Source organism: Oncorhynchus mykiss, chromosome 5, assembly GCF_013265735.2.
Source record: "Oncorhynchus mykiss isolate Arlee chromosome 5, USDA_OmykA_1.1, whole genome shotgun sequence".
Lineage (NCBI taxonomy): Eukaryota > Metazoa > Chordata > Actinopteri > Salmoniformes > Salmonidae > Oncorhynchus > Oncorhynchus mykiss.
Genome location: NC_048569.1, coordinates 66,142,492 through 66,162,224, shown reverse-complemented (window position 1 = coordinate 66,162,224; position 19,733 = coordinate 66,142,492). Strand labels below are relative to the sequence as shown.

At 42.9% G+C, this 19,733-nt stretch overlaps 1 protein-coding gene across 2 annotated transcripts in view; it reads left to right on the top strand.

Moving 5' to 3' along the window:
- Window positions 1-19,733, top strand: part of rfx2 (regulatory factor X, 2 (influences HLA class II expression)) — a 68,287-nt gene that overhangs the window by 12,899 nt on the left and 35,655 nt on the right. The window lies entirely within an intron of this gene.

Here is a 19,733-nt window from a genome sequence, read left to right as displayed (position 1 = left end):
TGTATTAGGGGAGTTTCTCCCATTCTTCTCTGTAGTTCCTCTCAAGCTTTGTCAGGTTGGATGGGGAGTGTAGCTGCGCAGCTATTTTCAGGTCTCTCCAGAGATGGTCGATAGGGCTCTGGCTGGGCCACTCAAGGACATTGTGACAGGTTCCGAAGAAACTCCTTCATTGTCTTGTCTGTGTGCGTAGGGCCGTTGTCCTGTTGGAAGGTGAACCTTCGCCCCAGTCTGAAGTCCTGTGCTCTCTGGAGCAGATTTTCATCAAGTATCTCTCTCTGTACTTTGCTCTGTTAATCTTTCCCTATCCTGAATAGTCTCCCAGTCCCTGCTGCTGAAAAACATCCCCATAGCATGAAACTACCACCAGCATGCTTCACCATGGGTGCCAGGTTTCCTCCAGACGTGATGCTTGGCATTCAGGCCAAAGAGTTCATCAGCCCAGAGAATCTTGTTTAGGTGCCTTTTGGCAAACTCCAAGTGGGCTGTCATGTATGTGCCTTTTACTGAGGAGTGGCTTCCGTCTGGCCACTCTACCATAAAGGCCTGGTTGGTGGAGTGCTGCAGCGATGGTTGTCCTTCTGGAAGGTTCTCCCATCTCCACAGAGGAGCTCTGTCAGTGACCATCAGGTTCTTGGTCCCCTCCCTGACAAAGTCCCTTCTCCCCCATACTGCTCAGTTTGGCCTGGTGGCCAGCTCTAGGAAGATTCTTGGTGGTTACAAACTTCTTCCATTTAAGAATGATGGAGGCCACTGTGTTCTTGGGGACATTCAATGCTGTGGAAATGTTTTGGTACCCTTCCCCTGATCTGTGCCTCGACACAATCCTTTCTCGGAGCTCTACGGACAATTCCTTCACCTCATGGCTTGGTTTTTGCTCTCACATGCACGGTCAACTGTGGGACATTTATATAGACAGGTGTGTGCCTTTCCAAATCATGTCCAATCAATTGACCTTACCGCAAGTGGACCCCAATCAAGTTGTAGAAACATCTCAAGGATGATCAATGGAAACACCTGAGCTCCATTTTGAGTCTCATAGCAAAGGGTCCTGAATACTTATGTAAATAAGGTATGTTTTATTTTTAATACACTTGCAAAAATTCTAAACCTGTTTTTGCTTTGTCATTATGGGGTATTGTGTATAGACTGCTGAGGAATTTGTTTTATTTATTTAATTTTAGAATAAAGCTGTAACGTAACAATGTGGAGTAAGTCAAGGGGTCTGAATACTTTTCGAAGGCACTGGATTTGTCTGTGCTGATAATGGCACCAACTCCATGGCATGAAATTATTTTTTTGTTGAACATTGTAAATAATTGGATTATTATTATTTTTTGCAGACATTGACTTGGTAAATATGCATTGATGAGCGTCACTTAGGGAAGTTTAATTTATTTTGTCTATGCTATATGCGTTTGTCTAGCCTATATAAAACTGTCTCAATTCTAGCTGCCAGGTGGGAACAGGTGTGTTTTTTTTTTTTTATTTGTTTTTTTTTCCCATTTCAGAAAAATGTTCTATCTCGATGGGCTACAAGGTGGCATGAAAACAAAGACCTGGTGTTCCCTCAACTCTCATCACCCCTGCTAGAAAAACAGGAGTTAAATGTTCATTAACGAGAGAGACCCACATGCAACAGATTAGTTCCTCCCTGCACTTCTGGTTTGTTTTCCAGCAGGTTGACTTCTCTGAACTGTACTTTCTTATTCTCTAATTCAGTATTATTCAGTTTAGGGGTGGATGTAAATGGGGATGGGAGGTTGGTGGAAATCTGGAAAGGGTTACAGAGGTGGGGGTGGTTGGGGGAGGTGTATGGGTGAACAGTCTCTATGGCAACCATTTCATAATTCTTGGTCTGTCATGCCTGCGCTCCACGTTATGACGGATGGTGTTGACGGGCTGTGGGCTGTAGTGGTGACCAGAGGTGGAATCTGGGAAAGAGTGGATCCACGATCCGTGGCTGGTTTTGCGGCCCCTCTCCTCTGTTAGCTGTCCAGGTCCCCTCTCCCTCCAGCCTCACCATCTGCAGACCCCAATAGCTGCTTTGATTGGATTAGCAATTAATTAATGAGACAGGCTTGAACAGCCTATGTCGTGGAAATCTCTTATCATATCTTAATTCTCTTTTTTGTGTGAGTGCAGCGCCTGTGTGCTATCGTTATGGGTTTTTTAATAGAATCAAAAAGGCGCCAACCTGGGTTTCTTACAATGGGGATGGCTATTGGATTGGTTACCCAATACAGATTACATTGATTGAACTCTCTTCAGAGTAGAAATGCATGTATGGAAAGCCTATTCCTTCTCTAAGTATATTTCTATGTTATATAACTGAACGAATAGGCTAGGGATCGGGGGTGGGTGTGGGGGCAGGATATGGTGAACAGAGGACTCTTGGAAAAAACAGTGCACAGACACAGGGCTAGCTGGCAATACAAGCAGTGGTGTACAAATGTCCCCCATAAACAGGACTTTAATGGCATTAAGTGTCTGTGTTATTGCCTGGTTGTTTCAACTTCCGATGTACACTAAAAGCCTCCGGAGTCGGACTAGTCTGCTCTCCTCTCCAAGGTGCTCATGTCTCCTTTCTGCTGCATGGATTAGGAAAGTTAGAAGTCATTTGTGCTTGTTTTTCAAAGTAATTGTTTTTGAAGTGTAGAGGTGTAAACCAAGCTTAGAGGATTGGCTGTTGCCATTCTGTTGACTTAAACATTCCTCCTTTATTTGACCACTGAGTGCATAAAAACACTACATTCTGCCTTCAAGTTGAAACCAGCATGGAGTTAACATTTTTATATAATCTTTCCTCTGCATGGTATTGGAATTAGCCTGCCCTCTGTCTTCCCCCCCAGTGTCTGAAATTAATAGCTTATGTATTTATTGTTGTAAGTTTCTGCTTAGTGTGAGAGAGGGATCAGTTGGGGGATGGCATTGTTTGGTTTGGGAAGTATTCGGTTGGTTGCATAGCAACAGGCTCCTGGAAACGGGAGTGGACGGTGTTGCCACTAGCAACCGTTGTTGCTCTGCAAACAATGTGGGCCAGTGCAAACAAGAGCCAAGACTGGGCTCCTGTTTTTAATTGAACATCTGTATGTGTTTTTCTCTGAGTGCTGTTTTAAGTTAGATTTGTCAGTGACAGATGTTTAAATCTTGTCCAGATTTTCATACCAAATAGCAGGTATGACTTTATAGAACTGCATGTTTAATTTTAGACTAAAATGGTGAAGTTCTTCATTTTTCCCTCACAACGTGGTTGACTCTTTAACAGAGGGAAATTGGTCCACTCATGCAATTGTCTTAATTGCTCATTTGTGATTTGCTTGAGTGAAAACCGTCTCCTTTTGTAGGGGTTTGTGTGTGAAGTTGTCTTGGGGCTGCGAGGAGAGAGGCTGTTAAAGTGCAGCCCATTTATCGTTGGGTTCTACAGTGGTGTGCTGGGGCTCCCGCTGTGTTCTGCCTTTGTGCCGCTCATAGCAGCTGGTGGGGAATTTGTGTGGCTTTTAACCTTTACTTGGGGCTCAGATCATATTGGCTGCCTGCCTGCACTTTCTCCCTTCTCCAGTCCAACGCATGGCGCACTTCACCACTCCTACCAAAGCTCCCATTTAATTGAGCTTTATGCATGAAAACCTAAAGGACAAAGCCTAGGTTTTATGAGCTGCTACACCACCCCACCGTTCCCTGTCCCTCCCTTCATTGCATAATATCCGTGCTAAGGAAAGTCCAAAGATGACTGCAGGGATTCTTACCAGTGTATTTATAACTCAACTGACACCCCACAAACAAATTATTTCCTTTTAAAACATCTGACCGCTGGCGCTTTAAATACAAATCTTTTCCTTTTTAAATCAATACTGCTATTATTTGCTTTGCCGCAAGGAATAATGCAAGAAATAGACAAAGGAGGATGGTCCTTCTCTAAGGTCTACTCTGGACCCTTACAGAATGGTGTTCAGTTAGCCTCTGACAAATACTTGTGCAGCCCCCTCTTGTCCATCTCATGTGACGGTTGTTTGTGACTGTTTAGAGAGGTTACACCGAGATGGATTTGGCTTTGTCGTCTCAAACAGCTTTTATATTGAGTGAGTCCCTATTTGATCAATGGTTAGACAACGATTGACACATGCCAGCCTAAAGTAATTGAAGAATTTCAACATTAGCTCCACCATTGAGGCTATTACTCATCTAGATAGCCAATCCTCTTGTGTGGAAAATGTCAGTGGCAAACCCAGCTCTGGTAGTCCATGCCTATGATTGTGAAATATTATTTTTCACAACAATGTTTCACCATTTTGTTTTGATTAGCTTATGTATGGTGTTGCTCACAATTGTTTTCATGGCCTAATGTTAATCTATTTGCCATCAGTCTTTAACTTGGTGTACAGCTCTAAAGCAATTTTCCACCAGAATTCTAAGCAATCTGCAGTTTACATTCACTCACTGTTGAACGCTATTAGAATGAGTCTCTTATGTGTCAAAATGGATTTGTAAGAAATACTGGCATTTAAAGTGCTGGGGGTGTTTGAGCAGAGGAAGAGCTGAACAGCACCTGTTGCCCACCCACTATCTTGATTTAAATGATGATTAATGACTGTCTAATCAAACAGTATTAAAAGCAGCCTGTTAATGAAGACTGTAAGCTAGTCATGCAAGCAAGCAGTGTTACTGTTTACATATGAGCTTTGATTATGGTAGATATGATAAAGCTTTGTATTATTTTCCTGTGTATTGAAGGGGCTTTTACTGCTGTAATTGTATATGTAGGGAGTGTTTTAAAAGTTTAATTTATTTTCCTTATTCAGCCTGTGTCTGCCTGGTATGGTGGCCTTGTTTTAAAGTGGCACTGACAGTGGTTTAACTACATTGCAGATATGAAACACACTCATGTCAGTCAAAAAGACCAAATTCCTAGTATATGCTACAAAACCAGCATTTATAAGAGGTTTTAAAAATAGGTTATGACTCATTGTTGGCAGAGTAGATGGATGCAGTTCAATGCATGATTAATATAATTCACCAATACATTTCTTGGTAGTACAAAAACTATTGCTATCGGTTTAATTCATAGCTGGCTGGGTACATTGTTTACATCCTCCACCCTTTTGGGATGCACTGTTTCAGTTTTAATTACTCTATTTTTTACAAAAATGGATGAATGTAACTAAGGTTGGAAATGTGATCATTGCCCTTGCTAATTTGATTATATTGACCTTGCTAATTTGATTATATTGACAAGTCGGTCATAATGTGGCTAATAGGCTAGCATATCAATTTATGTAGGTATTTAGCTAGCTAAAAACAGAGCTTAACGCTAGCTAGCTGCTGCCATGTCATTGGAGCAGTGGGTGAGTGACCAACTTTTCCCCCGCATATTGTTTTTTGGTGGCTAGAGATGCAGGTGTCATTTGGTTAGTTAGTTAGTTAGCTAGCTAGGAAAGCGCTTCACATTTATTGCGATCTAGTTAGCTATGCTGAACTTTAACCACTGTTATCAAGTTAGCATATCTCTTGCGTTTTGTAAATTCACTCACTGTCTACTCTAAATAACTGATGAATTTATGAATGTGCAACACTCGATGAATATGACCGGTGTCAGTAAACGTTGGCAAAACGAGTAATTACATTGTTGCCAGCAGCACAGTTGGTCACTAATGCTCTAGTTAACCTTAATGACTACATAATGTAAACAGCCTAACCAGCTTTGCTAGGGCATGTAAAATGGTCAGCGTGAGGTGTTCTCTCATTTGTCTGGAAGTAGCTAGCCAACTTTAACCAGTTAGCTTGGGGATTGAATGCCGTTGTGAGGAACGCTCAGATTAACCTTACTTCTCGGCCAGAGAATCCACTCTCTATAGTGCAGTGTACGCTCTGAATTTTTGAACGACCCAGAGTGCACTTTGAACGCATCCTTTAGTTGTCGATCAAATGTATTTGGCGTCGATCAAATGTATTTGGCGTCGATCAAATGTATTTGGCGTCGATCAAATGAGCGGGCAGGCAAGTTCCCATTCAGTTGTCAACTTGGGTTGGGACAAGCATGCATTGGCAGGCAAGCTGCAGAAGAATGAGCAGGCTACTATTCCCCATTGTTTTTTAGTGCAATTTTGATGGCCAATTAGCTGAAAAAGTTTGAGTGTTTATCTAATGTTCGCTGGTTAGATTTTTAGCTCATCTCGTTCTCGCTAGCATTAGTTGTTGATCTTGTTGTTGATGTGCGTAAATGAGTGTGAGTGCCTACCTTTCCATGTTTTTTGTGTGTTTTTCTTTAACAAGCATTTCGCTACATTTGCATTAACATCTGCTAACCATGTGTATGTGACCAATAAAACTTTTTGATCAATAGGACTGTAAAATTTCCCAAATGTAAGAGGACTCCCGTGGTTTTTTTCAGAAATCCATTTATTTTGTGGCTTTGGTGAATGTGTTCTAATGATCTGAATTTGTGCTGTTGCTACTAACTGTTAATATACAGTCTAGTTCAAAGTGAATGATGGCAGGCCTGTGTGGTAAATGGTTTATTTGTTTTGTAGCTCTAATTGGCTCTGGCACAGCGGTCTGCTTAGACTCTGGTCTTGGACGAGACAAATGTTTTTATTAGGTTGTATTTACTACAGTGTTTATTAATTGTCCAAACACGCCATAGCATTTTCACAAATGACTTACTCTACGTCATTCCCAAACATTCTTTGAATTTATGAAAATGTGAAAATTAAAATCTTTGTGCTCATGTCAGAAAATGTCATTTTTCCTGGGGGTGTATATGAACATTTCATGTTGCTTTAACATTGGCAGTTCAAATTTTAAGTCTGCTCCTCCTGGCAACTGATTGACCTGAGGATGAATAAGTAATGGAAGTGGCATGTCTAAGGAGCGATTTCAGTGGCATCAGAAATTGTATTTTAATTTGATTTCAGTTCCAATTGATTGTGTTAGAATTTAATATTTTAATTTGTAATGCACAAATTGAATATATGAATTAAAATTAAATTAATCTATTTAAAATTGCGTTCAATTTTAAATGTAAATTTAATATAATAATATTTTGAATATGTACAGCACCAGTTAAGTTTGGACACCTACTCATTCAAAGGTTTTACTAAAATGTTTTACTATTTTCTACATTGTAGAATTATAGTGAAGACATCAACTATGAAATAACAAAGTATTTAACAAATCAAAATATATTTTGATGACAGCTTTGCACACTCTTGGCATTCTCTCAACCAGCTTCATGAGGTAGTCACCTGGAATGCATTTCAATTAATAGGTGTGCCTTGTTAAATGTTCATTTGTGGAATTTCTTTCCTTATTGCGTTTCAGCCAATCTGTTGTTGTGACAAGGTTGGTGGGTGTAATACAGAGTTTTGTAAAAGACCATGTCCATAGTATGGCAAGAACAGCTCAATTTTTTTTTTTTAACCTTTATTTAACTAGGCAAATCAGTTAAGAACAAATTCTTATTTTCAATGACGGCCTAGGAACAGTGGGTTAACTGCCTGTTCAGGGGCAGAACGACAGATTTGTACCTTGTCAGCTCGGGGATTTGAACTTGCAATCTTCCTGTTACTATTTCACATGAGGTAGCTGCGTTCCTTTGCTTTTCTGAAGACGAGTTCTCCGGTTGGAATATTATTGAAGTTTTATGTTAAACATCCTAAAGATTGAAGATCTTAAAGATTGATTCCATGTTTCTACAGACAGTAACGGAACTTTTTGACATTTTGTCTGCAACTAGGGAACGCGCTTCATGACTTTGGATTTGTTTACCAAACAGATTTTGCAAACAAAAGTAGCTCTTTGGACATGGACATTATCGAACAAATCAAACATTTAATGTGGAACTGGAATTTCTGGGAGTGCATTCTGATGAAGATCATCAAAGATAAGTGAATATTTGTTATTTCTGATATCTTTTGACTCCAACATGGCGGATATCTCTTGTTTTCTGAGCGCCGTCCTCAGATTATTGCATGGTTTTCTTTTTCCATAAAGATTTTTTGAAATCTGACACAGCGGTTGCATTAAGGAGAAGTGTAGCTATATTTCCATGTCTAACAATTTGTATTTTCATTGACATTTATAATGAGTATTTCTGTAAAATGATGTGGCTCTCTGCAATATCACCAGATGCTTTTGGAACAAGTGAACATAATGCGCCAATGATCCAACTTTGATGTAATGTCCTTAAAACAAGTCTAAATGAGGCTCAGTAGTGTGTGTGTGGCCTACACGTGACTGTATGACCTCCCTACAACGCCTGGGCATGCTCCTGATGAGGTGGCGGATGGTCTCAAATCAAATGTATTTATATTGCCCTTAGTACATCAGCTGATATCTCAAAGTGCTGTACAGAAACCCAGCCTAAAACCCCAAACAGCAAGCAATGCAGGTGTAGAAGCACGGTGGCTAGGAAAAACTCCCTAGAACGGCCAAAACCTAGGAAGAAACCTAGAGAGGAACCAGATCATGTGGGGTGGCCAGTCCTCTTCTGGCTGTGCCGGGTGGAGATTATAACAGAACATGGCCAAGATGTTCAAATGTTCATAAATGACCATCATGGTCCAATAATAATAAGGCAGAACAGTTGAAACTGGAGCAGCAGCACGGCCAGTTGGACTGGGGACAGCAAGGAGTCATCATGTCAGGTAGTCCTGAGGCATGGTCCTAGGGCTCAGGTCCTCCGAGTGAGAGAAAGAGAGAATTAGAGAGAGCATACTTAAATTCACACAGGACACCGGATAGGACAGGAGAAGTACTCCAGATATAACAAACTGACCCTAGCCCCCCGACACAAACTACTGCAGCATAAATACTGTAGGCTGAGACAGGAGGGGTCAGGAGACACTGTGGCCCCATCTGAGGACACCCCCGGACAGGGCCAAACAGGAAGGATATAACCCCACCCATTTTGCCAAAGCACAGCCCCCACACCACTAGAGGGATATCTTCAACCTCCAACTTACCATCCTGAGACAAGGCTGAGTATAGCCCACAAAGATCTCCGCCACGGCACAACCCAAGGGGGGGGCGCCAACCCAGACAGGATGACCACATCAGTGACTCAACCCACTCAGGTGATGCACCCCTCCCAGGGACAGTATGAGAGAGCCCCAGTAAGCCAGTGACTCAGCCCCTGTAATAGGGTTAGAGGCAGAGAATCCCAGGGGAAAGAGGGGAACCGGCCAGGCAGAGACAGCAAGGGCGGTTCGTTGCTCCAGATCCTTTCCATTCACCTTCCCACTCCTGGGCCAGTCTACACTCATATGACCCACTGAAGAGATGAGTCTTCAGTAAAGACTTAAAGGTTGAGCCCGAGTTTGCGTCTCTGACATGGGTAGGCAGACCGTTCCATAAAAATGGAGCTCTATAGGAGAAAGCCCTGCCTCCAGCTGTTTGCTTAGAAATTCTAGGGACAATTAGGAGGCCTGCGTCTTGTGACCGTAGAGTACGTGTAGGTATGTACGGCAGGACCAAATCAGAGAGATAGGTAGGAGCAAGCCCATGTAATGCTTTGTAGGTTAGCAGTAAAACCTCCTGAGGGATCTCCTGAGGGATCTCCTCCCAGACCTGGACTAAAGCATCCATGATGTCCCAGATGTGCTCAATTGGATTCAGGTCTGGGGAACGGGCGGGCCAGTCCATAGCATCAATGCCTTCCTCTTGAAGGAACTGCTGACACACTCCAGCCACATGAGGTCTAGCATTGTCTTGCATTAGGAGGAACCCAGGGCCAACCATTCCAGCATATGGTCTCACAAGGGGTCTGAGGATCTCTTCTCGGTACCTAATGGCAGTCAGGCTACCTCTGGCGAGCACATGGAGGGCTGTGCGGCCCCCCAAAGAAATGCCACACCATGACTGACCCACCTCCAAACCGGTCATGCTGGAGAATGTTGCAGGCAGCAGAACGTTCCCCACAGCGTCTCCAGACTCTCACGTCTTTCACATGTGCTCAGTGTGAACCTGCTTTCATCTGTGAAGAGCACAGGACGCCTGTGGCAAATTCGCCAATCTTGGTGTTCTCTTGCAAATGCCAAACGTCTTGCACGGTGTTGGGCTGTAAGCATAACCCCCACCTGTGGATGTCGGGCCCTCATACCACCCTCCATGTAGTCTTTTTCTGACTGTTTGAGCAGACACATGCACATTTGTGGCCTGCTGGAGGTAATTTTGCAGGGCTCTGGCAGTGCTCCTCCTGCTCCTCCTTGCACAAAGGCGGAGGTAGCGGTCTTGCTGCCCTCCTACGGCCTCCCCACGTCTCCTGATGTACTGGCCTGTCTCCTGGTAGCGCCTCCATGCTCTGGACACTATGCTGAGAGACACAGCAAACCTTCTTGCCACTGCTCGCATTGATGTGCCATCCTGGATGAGCTGCACTACCTGAGCCACGTGTGTGGGTTGTAGACTCCGTCTCATGCTACCACTAGAGTGAACGCACCGCCAGCATTCAAAAGTGACCAAAAACATCAGCCAGGAAGCATAGGAACTGAGAAGTGGTCTGTGGTTATCACCTGCAGAACCACTCCTTTATTGGGGGTGTCTTGCTAATTGCCTATAATTTCCACCTGTTGTCTATTCCATTTGCACAACAGCATGTGAAATTTATTGTCAATCAGTGTTGCTTCCTAAGTGGACAGTTTGATTTCACAGAAGTGTGATTGACTTGGAGTTACATTGTGTTGTTTAAGTGTTCCCTTTATTTTTGAGCAGTGTAAATATGAACTTTATCGATCAAAACACATGTATTGTGTAACATTAAGTTCTATGAGTGTCATCTGATGAAGATCATCAAAGGTTAGTGATGAATTTTATCTATTTTTGTGACTCCTCTTTGGCTGGAAAAACGTACGTGTTTTTCTGTGGCTTGGCTCTGACCTAACATAATCGTTTGTGGTGCCTTCACTGTAAAGTCAATTTGAAATCAGAGACTTTTGGTGGGTTAACAACAAGATTACCTTTAAAATTGTATAAGATACATGTTTGAGGAATTTTAATTATAAGATTTCTGTTTGAATTTGGCGCTCTGCACTTTCACTGGCTGTTGTCATATCAAAAATAAGTAAAAGTAACAAATGATTAAAGAGCAGCAGTAAAATAACAATAGTCAGGCTATATACAGGGTGTACCAGTACAGAATCAATGTGTGGGGGGCACTGGTTAGTCGAGGAAATATGTACATGTAGGTAGAGTTATTAAAGTGACTATGCTTAGATAATAACAGAGTAGCAGCAGCCTAAAGGAAGAGGGGGCGGTGCAAATAGTCTTGGTCACCTCCCTTCTTGGTTACAGCCAAGACATTCTGTCCCCTCCTGGATCAGGATCCCTGTTGTGTATACATATATATTTGTTTATAGCGCCCCATGTGTGCACATTTGGTGGTACAGAAACAATATGAAAATCTGGATACTTCCTAACCCTAATAATTATTAGGGTGGAGACATGAGCATCTCGTCATTATGTACAGATCTCTAACTAAGGTAACACCTACATCTTTTTAGGGAGCTGTAATGAGGTGACCAATAATGGTTGCAATTGAGATCAGCTGTGTGCCTACGATGGTTTAACGAGACATCAGCTTTCAATAATCTAGTGCCATTGATGGTTGCAATAGGCCGTTTATTATTTTTGGTTTATTTTCCATTAGGCGACATTCTGTAGGCTAACCGTTAGCCTCTCCATTGTTACATAATGAAAGGTGTGAAAACTAATAATAGGCTGCTGTGTTTCCCTGGCTGAGTTCATGAGCTGATTTGGGCCATCAGTTGATTGACAGATGTATCGTTCTACAGTAGGCCTACATCTTCATCCAGTGTGGATGCTGGGCCACATTTTATAGTTGGGCTATGTAGAATTGGAAATTCTGGAAATCTGTACTTAATTGTAATTTACTCAAGTAAAAGTAGCCCTCTTAAGAAACTACTTGAGTAAAAAAGTATCTGGTCAGAAAACTAAGTACTAATTACAAATTTAGTATGGTAATTTGTTACACCTTCTGATAAACTGTGACCGCAAACAAAAAGAACAACTTAGTGCAATTCATTTTACATTAATTTCATATTTTAAGCCTGCCAGCACCGTCTTGCAGATGTCATCCAACACAGGTAGTTTCCAATGAAGACTGACATCAGTCTGTAGGCTGTACAATTTAAATGACGGTCTTATTCAACGTTGACTTAATATATATCAGTGTGATTAATTTGATAAAGTAAATGGTACTCGAGACATTGGAATAATTTTACAATTTCAATAGCATTAATGAAAATGTATTTCACAATATAGTTTCAAGTGCATGTGGTGAATGCGTACTAAAGACTTACAAGTGTGATGTTTCATATTTCACTCTGAAAGAAATATCAAGGAGAGTCAGGTAATTATTACAACATCAATTTCACTATCAATCATGACACATTTCAGCATGTAGTTAAACATCACGTAGGTATTTAGGTAAGAATGTTGGTAATAAATAATCAATCAGTGCAGAGCTCAACTGCCAAAGTCGACTAAATCATATTTTTCTTGCAAAAGTAAGATTTACCCTCCTCCTCTTGCGAACCTCTCCTTCCACTGAAGGGTATTTATTTTCTTGGCTGGCCTATTTTTCTCACCCTCGGTTGTGCCGCTACAAGCTGTAAATAAAGACACACACAATGTATTTCTAGTATGTGGCACAAAAAGCTTAGGGAGATGATACACTGACTGTATGACATGTGCTTTATAGTTCTTGTCATCAAAACAGAATGGCATTTAGACACCACACACACACACACACACACGGAGTGAAAGGGAGAGCAATGGATTGGGAGGGTGCTGCGCTGGACTGGCCGGTTGACCTAGCTAACGTTAGCAAGCTACATGGTTGACACTGCAGCTAGCTAGCTTGCACAACTTGCCACATTGTCTTCAGAAACCACCAGAAGGTTCTGTTTGCCACAGAGAGCGTTTTGATTAAAATCTAATTTTATTTGTCACATGCGCCGAATACAACAGTGAAATGCTTACTTACAAGCCCTTAACCAACAATGCAGTTAAAAAAAATAAGTAAAAAATAGATCAATAAAGGTAACAAGTACTTAAAGAGCAGCAGTAAAATAACAATAGCGAGGCTATATACAGGGGGTACCGGTACAGAGTCAATGTGCATGGCCACCAGTTAGTCGAGGTAATTGCGGTACTGTAATATGTAGGTAGAGGTAAAGTGACTATGCATAGATATTAGAGTAGCAGCAGTATAAAGGGGGAGGGGAGCAGCAATGCAAATAGTCTGGGTAGCCATTTGATTATCTGTTCGGAGGTCTTATGGCTTGGGGGTAGAAGCTGTTAAGGAGCCTTTTGGACCTAGACTTGATGCTCTGGTACCACTTGCCGTTCTGTAGCAGAGAAGAGTCTATGACTTGGGTGGCTGGAGTCTTTGACAATTTTTAGGGCTTTCCTTTGGCACCGCCTGGTATAAAGGCCCTGGATGGCAGGAAGCTTGGCCCCAGCGATGTACGCACTACCCTCTGTGTAGTACCTTGTGGTCAGAGGCCGAGCAGTTGCCATACCAGGCAGTGATGCATACAGCTGGCATGCTCAGTCCTCCTTTTCCTGTAGTCCACAATCATCTCCTTTGTCTTGGTGACGTTGAGGGTGAGGTTGTTGTCCTGGCACAACACGGCCAGGTCCCTGACATCGTTTTCGGTGATCAGGCCTACTGCTGTTGTCATCGACAAACTTAATGATGGTGCTGGAGTCGTGCTTGCCCATGCAGTCATGTGTGAACAGGGAGCGCAGGAGGGGACTGAGCACGCACCCCTGGGGGGCCCCTGTGTTGAGGATCAGTGTGGCATATGTGTTACCTACCCTTACCACCTGGGGGGCGGCCTGCCAGGAAGTCCAGGATCCAGTTGCAGAGGGAGGTGTTTTGTCCCAGAGTTTGTTCCCTAGGGATGAGCTTTGAGGGCACTATGGTGTTGAATGCTGAGCTGTAGTCAATGAACAGCATTCTCATGTAGGTGTTCCTTTTGTCCAGGTGGGAAAGGGCAGTGTGGAGTGCAATAGTGCGTCATCTGTGGATCTGTTGGGGCGGTATGCAAATTGGAGTGGGTCTAGGGTTTCTGGGATAATGGTGTTGATGTGAGACATGACCAGCCTTTCAAAGCACTTCATGGCTACAGATGTGTGCGCCACAGGTCGGTAGTCATTTAGGCATGTTACCTTAGTGTTCTTGGGCACAGGGACTATAGTGGTCTGCTTGAAAATGTCAGTGAAGACACTTGCCAGTTGGTCAGCGCATGCTTGGAGTACACGTCCTGGTAATCCATCTTGCCCTGCGGCCTTGTGAATGTTGACCTGTTTAAAGGTCTTACTCACATCGTCCTGAACAGCTGATGCTCTCATGCATGTTTAAGTGTTATTTCCCTCGTAGCGAGCATGGAAGTGATTTAGCTTGTCTGGTAGGCTCGTGTCACTGGGCAGCTTGCGGCTGTGCTTCCCATTTGTAGTCTAATAGTTTGCAAGCCCTGCCACATCTGACGAGCGTCGGAGCCGGTATAGTACGATTATTGGTCCTGTATTGGCGCTTTGCCCGCCTGGTGGACCTTCGGCGGGCATAGCGGAATTTCTCAAGTTTCCGGGTTAGAGTCCCACTCCTTGAACGCGCAGCTCTACCCTTTATTGTGGATGTTGCCTTTAATCCACAGCTTCTGGTAGGGTTATGTACACTACCGTTCAAAGGTTTGGGGTCACTTAAAGTTATTGTTTTCCATTAAAACATACATGAAATGAGTTGCAAAATGAATAGGAAATCTAGTCAAGATGTTGACAAGGTTATAAATAATGATTTTTAATTGAAATAATAATTGTCCTTCAAACTTTTTTTTTTTTTTCAAAAAATCCTCCATTTGCAGCAATTACAGCCTTGCAGACCTTTGGCATTCTAGTTGTCAAAATTTGTTGAGGTAATCTGAAGAGATTTCACCCCATGCTTCCTAAAGCACCTCCCACAAGTTGGATTGGCTTGATGGGTACTTATTTACGTACCTTACAGTCAAGCTGCTCCCACAACAGCTCAATAGGGTTGAGATCCGGTGACTGCTGGCCACTCCATTATAGACAGAATACCAGCTGACTGCTTCTTCCCTAAATAGTTCTTGCATAGTTTGGAGCTGTGCTTTGGGTCATTGTCCTGTTGTAGGATGAAATTGGCTCCAATTAAGCCGTGTCCACAGGGTATGGCATGGCGGTGCAAAATTTAGTGATAGCCTTCCTTCAAGACACCCAGACCATCACATTGCCTCCACCATGCTTGACAGATAGCGTTCAGCATCTCACAAATGTTCTTTGATCCGAACACCTCAACTTAGATTCGTCTGTCAATAACACTAGAAAAATAATCTTCCTCTGTCCAGTGTCTGTTTTGCTCGTCTTTATCTTTTCTTTTTATTGGCCAGTCTGAGCTATGGCTTTTTCTTTGCAACTCTGCCTAGAAGGCCAGCATCCCGAAGTCGCCTCTTCACTGTTGACGTTGAGACTGGTGTTTTGCGGTTACTATTTAATGACGCTGCCAGTTGAGGACTTGTAAGGCGTCTAAGGTACTTGTCCTCTTGCTCAGTTGTGTACTGGGGCCTCCCGCTCCTCTTTCTATTCTGGTAAGAGCCAGTTTGGGGGGAGTGGTACAAAGCGTTGTACCAGATCTTCAGTTTCTTGGCAATTTCTCGCATGGAATAGCCTTCATTTATCAGAACAAGAATAGACTGATGTGTTTCAGAAGAAAGATATTTGTTTCTGGACATTTTGAGCCTGTAATCGAACCCACAAATGCTGACGCTCCAGATACTCAAGTAGTCTAAAGAAGGCCAGTTTTATTGCTTCTTTAATCAGAACAGTTTTCAAATGTGCTAACATAATTGCAAAAGGGTTTTCTAATGATCAATTATGCTTTTAAAATGATAAACTTGGATTAGCTTAAACAACGTGCCATTGGAACACAGGAGTGATGGTTGCTGATAATGGGACAATGTACACTTATGTAGATATTCCATTAACAAAAATCTGCAATTTCTGGCTACAATAATCATTTACAACAATTTTAACGATGTCTACAGTGTGTTTCTGATCAATTTGACAATTTTCTTTTTTCAAAAACAAGGACATTTCTAAGTGACCGCAAACTTTTGAATGGTGGTGTACGTACAGTCACTGTGGGGATGACGTCATTGACACACTTATTGATGAAGCCAGTGACTGATGTGGTGTACTCCTCAACGCCATCGAAAAAATCCCAGAAAAGTATTCCAATCTGTGCAAGCAAAACAGTCGTGTAGCTTAGCATCTGCTTCATCTGACCACGTTTTATTGGTTGTCACTGGTGCTTCCTGCTTTAGTTTTTGCTTGTAAGCAGGACTCAGGAGGATAGATTTATGGTCAGATTTGCCAAATGGAGGGTGAGGGAGAGCTTTGTGCGTGTCTCTGTGAAGTAAAGTTGGCCTAGAGTTTTTTTCATTAGATTTTTATTTTTTTTATTTTTTTCCCCCTCTGGTTGCACATGTGCCATGTTGGTAGAAATGAGGTCAAACGGATTTAAGTTTCCCTGCATTAAAGTCCCCGGTCACTAGGAGCGACACCTCTGGATGAGCGTTTTCCTGTTTGCTTGTGGCCATATACAGCTCATTGAGTGCAAGTCCGTATTAGAACCAGCATCGGTTTGTGGTAGTAAATAGAGAGCTACGGAGAATATATAGATGACAACTCTCTTGGTAAGTAGTGCGGTCTACAGCTTATGAGATACTTTACCTCTGGCAAGCAAACCTCGTCACTTCCTTAGATTTCGTGCACCAGCTGTTGTTTACAAATATACATAGATAGCCACCCCTTGTCTTACCAGAGACGCCTGTTCTGTCCTGCCAAAAAAGCATAAAACCCGCCAGCTGTGTTACTCAGCCACGACTCGGTGAAACATAAGATATAGTTTTTAATGTCCTGTTGGTAGGATATACGTGCTCGTTTATTTTATTACCCAATGATTGTACGTTGGCAAATAGGACCGATGGTAAAGGCAGATTACTCACTCGCTGTCTGATCCTTACTAGGTACCCAGATTCAATCTGTTCTCCTCTACCTTTCCTGGCTGGCAAAGAACAAGGATGTTGTCTCTGGTTTTGAATCTGCATTCAGATTCAGTTCTTTAAATTCATCTGAAAATGTGAATTTTATATATACTGCTCAAAAATAAAGGGAACACTTAAACAACACAATGTAACTCCAAGTCAATCACACTTCTGTGAAATCAAACTGTCCACTTAGGAAGCAACACTGATTGACAATAAATTTCACATGCTGCTGTGCAAATGGAATAGACAACAGGTGGAAATTATAGGCAATTAGCAAGACCCCCCCCCCCCCCCCCCCCCCCCCATAAAGGAGTGGTTCTGCAGGTGATAACCACAGACCACTTCTCAGTTCCTATGCTTCCTGGCTGATGTTTTTGGTCACTTTTGAATGCTGGCGGTGCTTTCACTCTAGTGGTAGCATGAGACGGAGTCTACAACCCACACACGTGGCTCAGGTAGTGCAGCTCATCCAGGATGGCACATCAATGCGAGCAGTGGCAAGAAGGTTTGCTGTGTCTCTCAGCATAGTGTCCAGAGCATGGAGGCGCTACCAGGAGACAGGCCAGTACATCAGGAGACGTGGAGGAGGCCGTAGGAGGGCAGCAGGACCGCTACCTCCACCTTTGTGCAAGGAGGAGCAGGAGGAGCACTGCCAGAGCCCTGCAAAATTACCTCCAGCAGGCCACAAATGTGCATGTGTCTGCTCAAACTGTCAGAAATAGACTACATGAGGGTGGTATGAGGGCCTGACATCCACAGGTGGGGGTTACGCTTACAGCCCAACACCGTGCAAGACGTTTGGCATTTGCCAGAGAACACCAAGATTGGCGAATTTGCCACTGGCGCCCTGTGCTCTTCACAGATGAAAGCAGGTTCACACTGAGCACATGTGAAAGACGTGACAGAGTCTGGAGACGCTGTGGGGAACGTTCTGCTGCCTGCAACATTCTCCAGCATGACCGGTTTGGAGGTGGGTCAGTCATGGTGTGGCATTTCTTTGGGGGGCCGCACAGCCCTCCATGTGCTCGCCAGAGGTAGCCTGACTGCCATTAGGTACCGAGATGAGATCCTCAGACCCCTTGTGAGACCATATGCTGGTGCGGTTGGCCCTGGGTTCATCCTAATGCTAGACCTCATGTGGCTGGAGTGTGTCAGCAGTTCCTGCAAGAGGAAGGCATTGATGCTATGGACTGGCCCGCCCGTTCCCCAGACCTGAATCCAATTGAGCACATCTGGGACATCATGTCTCGCTCCATCCACCAATGCCACATTGCACCACAGACTGTCCAGGAGTTGGCGGATGCTTTAGTCCAGGTCTGGGAGGAGATCCCTCAGGAGACCATCCGCCACCTCACCAGGCGTTGTAGGGAGGTCATACAGGCACGTGGAGTCCACACACACTACTGAGCCTCATTTTGACTTGTTTTAAGAACATTACATCAAAGTTGGATCAGCCTGTAGTGTGGTTTTCCACTTTAATTTTGTGTGACTCCAAATCCAGACCTCCATGGGTTGATAAATTTGATTTCCATTGATACTTTTTGTGTGATTTTGTTGTCAGCACATTCAACTATGTAAAGAAAAAAGTATTTAATAAGAATATTTCATTCATTCAGATCTAGGATGTGTTATTTTAGTGTTCCCTTTATTTTTTTGAGCGGTGTATATTTATATTTACCTTTGATCAACTTGAAATTATAGTTTGTAGACTTCATACACTGACAGTGAATACAATATCTACCATATTGAATATATATTTGAATATTCCATTAAATGTATTAATGCAATATGAATTAAATTCAGTTTTAAATCATGAAATATAAGTTAAATGTCTTAATTCAATGATCCAATTTGTGCATTACAAATTCAAAAATATTAAATTCAGTATCATTAAACAAATTCAGAATTATGGAATTCAAATACAATTTCATTTGGTTATGAAATCACTCTATACGTATCCATGTCTGCTGACTAATTAGGCCTAATTTGTTTTAGCTCCTGATCTTCTAGAGGTGTGGTGCCTTCCCTCCTGCAAGACCCCCAACCCCTTCCCCCCCTCCTTCACCTCCCTTGCTTTGTGGCCACACTCAAAAGTTCCTGTGCATGAGCTTTATAAATAAGAGAAAGGATGAAACGGTGGGGGGAGGGAGGAGAGCGGGACAGAGTTGGTGTTGGTCGTCATGGATTCCTCACCATAGCAACCGGCAAACGTTTACAAAGCATTGAGGAATTTCCTGATATCAGCTGGATTATTGGAGCCCCCAGAGAACGGCTCTCATTTGAAACAAACGCTGCATATCGTCAGTAGGAGCCCCACTGCCATTTTCATTCTTTTTTTTTTTCTCTCTTTTCTTTGTGGGGGGGGGGGCTGTGGAAGTTTTTATTTTATTTTCAATCCCTCCCTCTCCCCTCTCTTTCTCTGAAAGAGAGAGCCTTTGTCACTTTTTTTTTGTGCTCTTCTCACTCCCTTTTGCCATGCTGTGCATATTTTCTCCCAATGTTCGAGAGTGTTTACAGTTTGGAGGACCGGGCCTGACAATACTCACTGTTTTTACCACAACTTTTTCCACCTGCTTCTTTCCTAGCAGCTGGACTTCTACTAAGCAGCTGTTTAGTGTTGCTGGCTTTACCAGTGTTAATGTTCCAGTA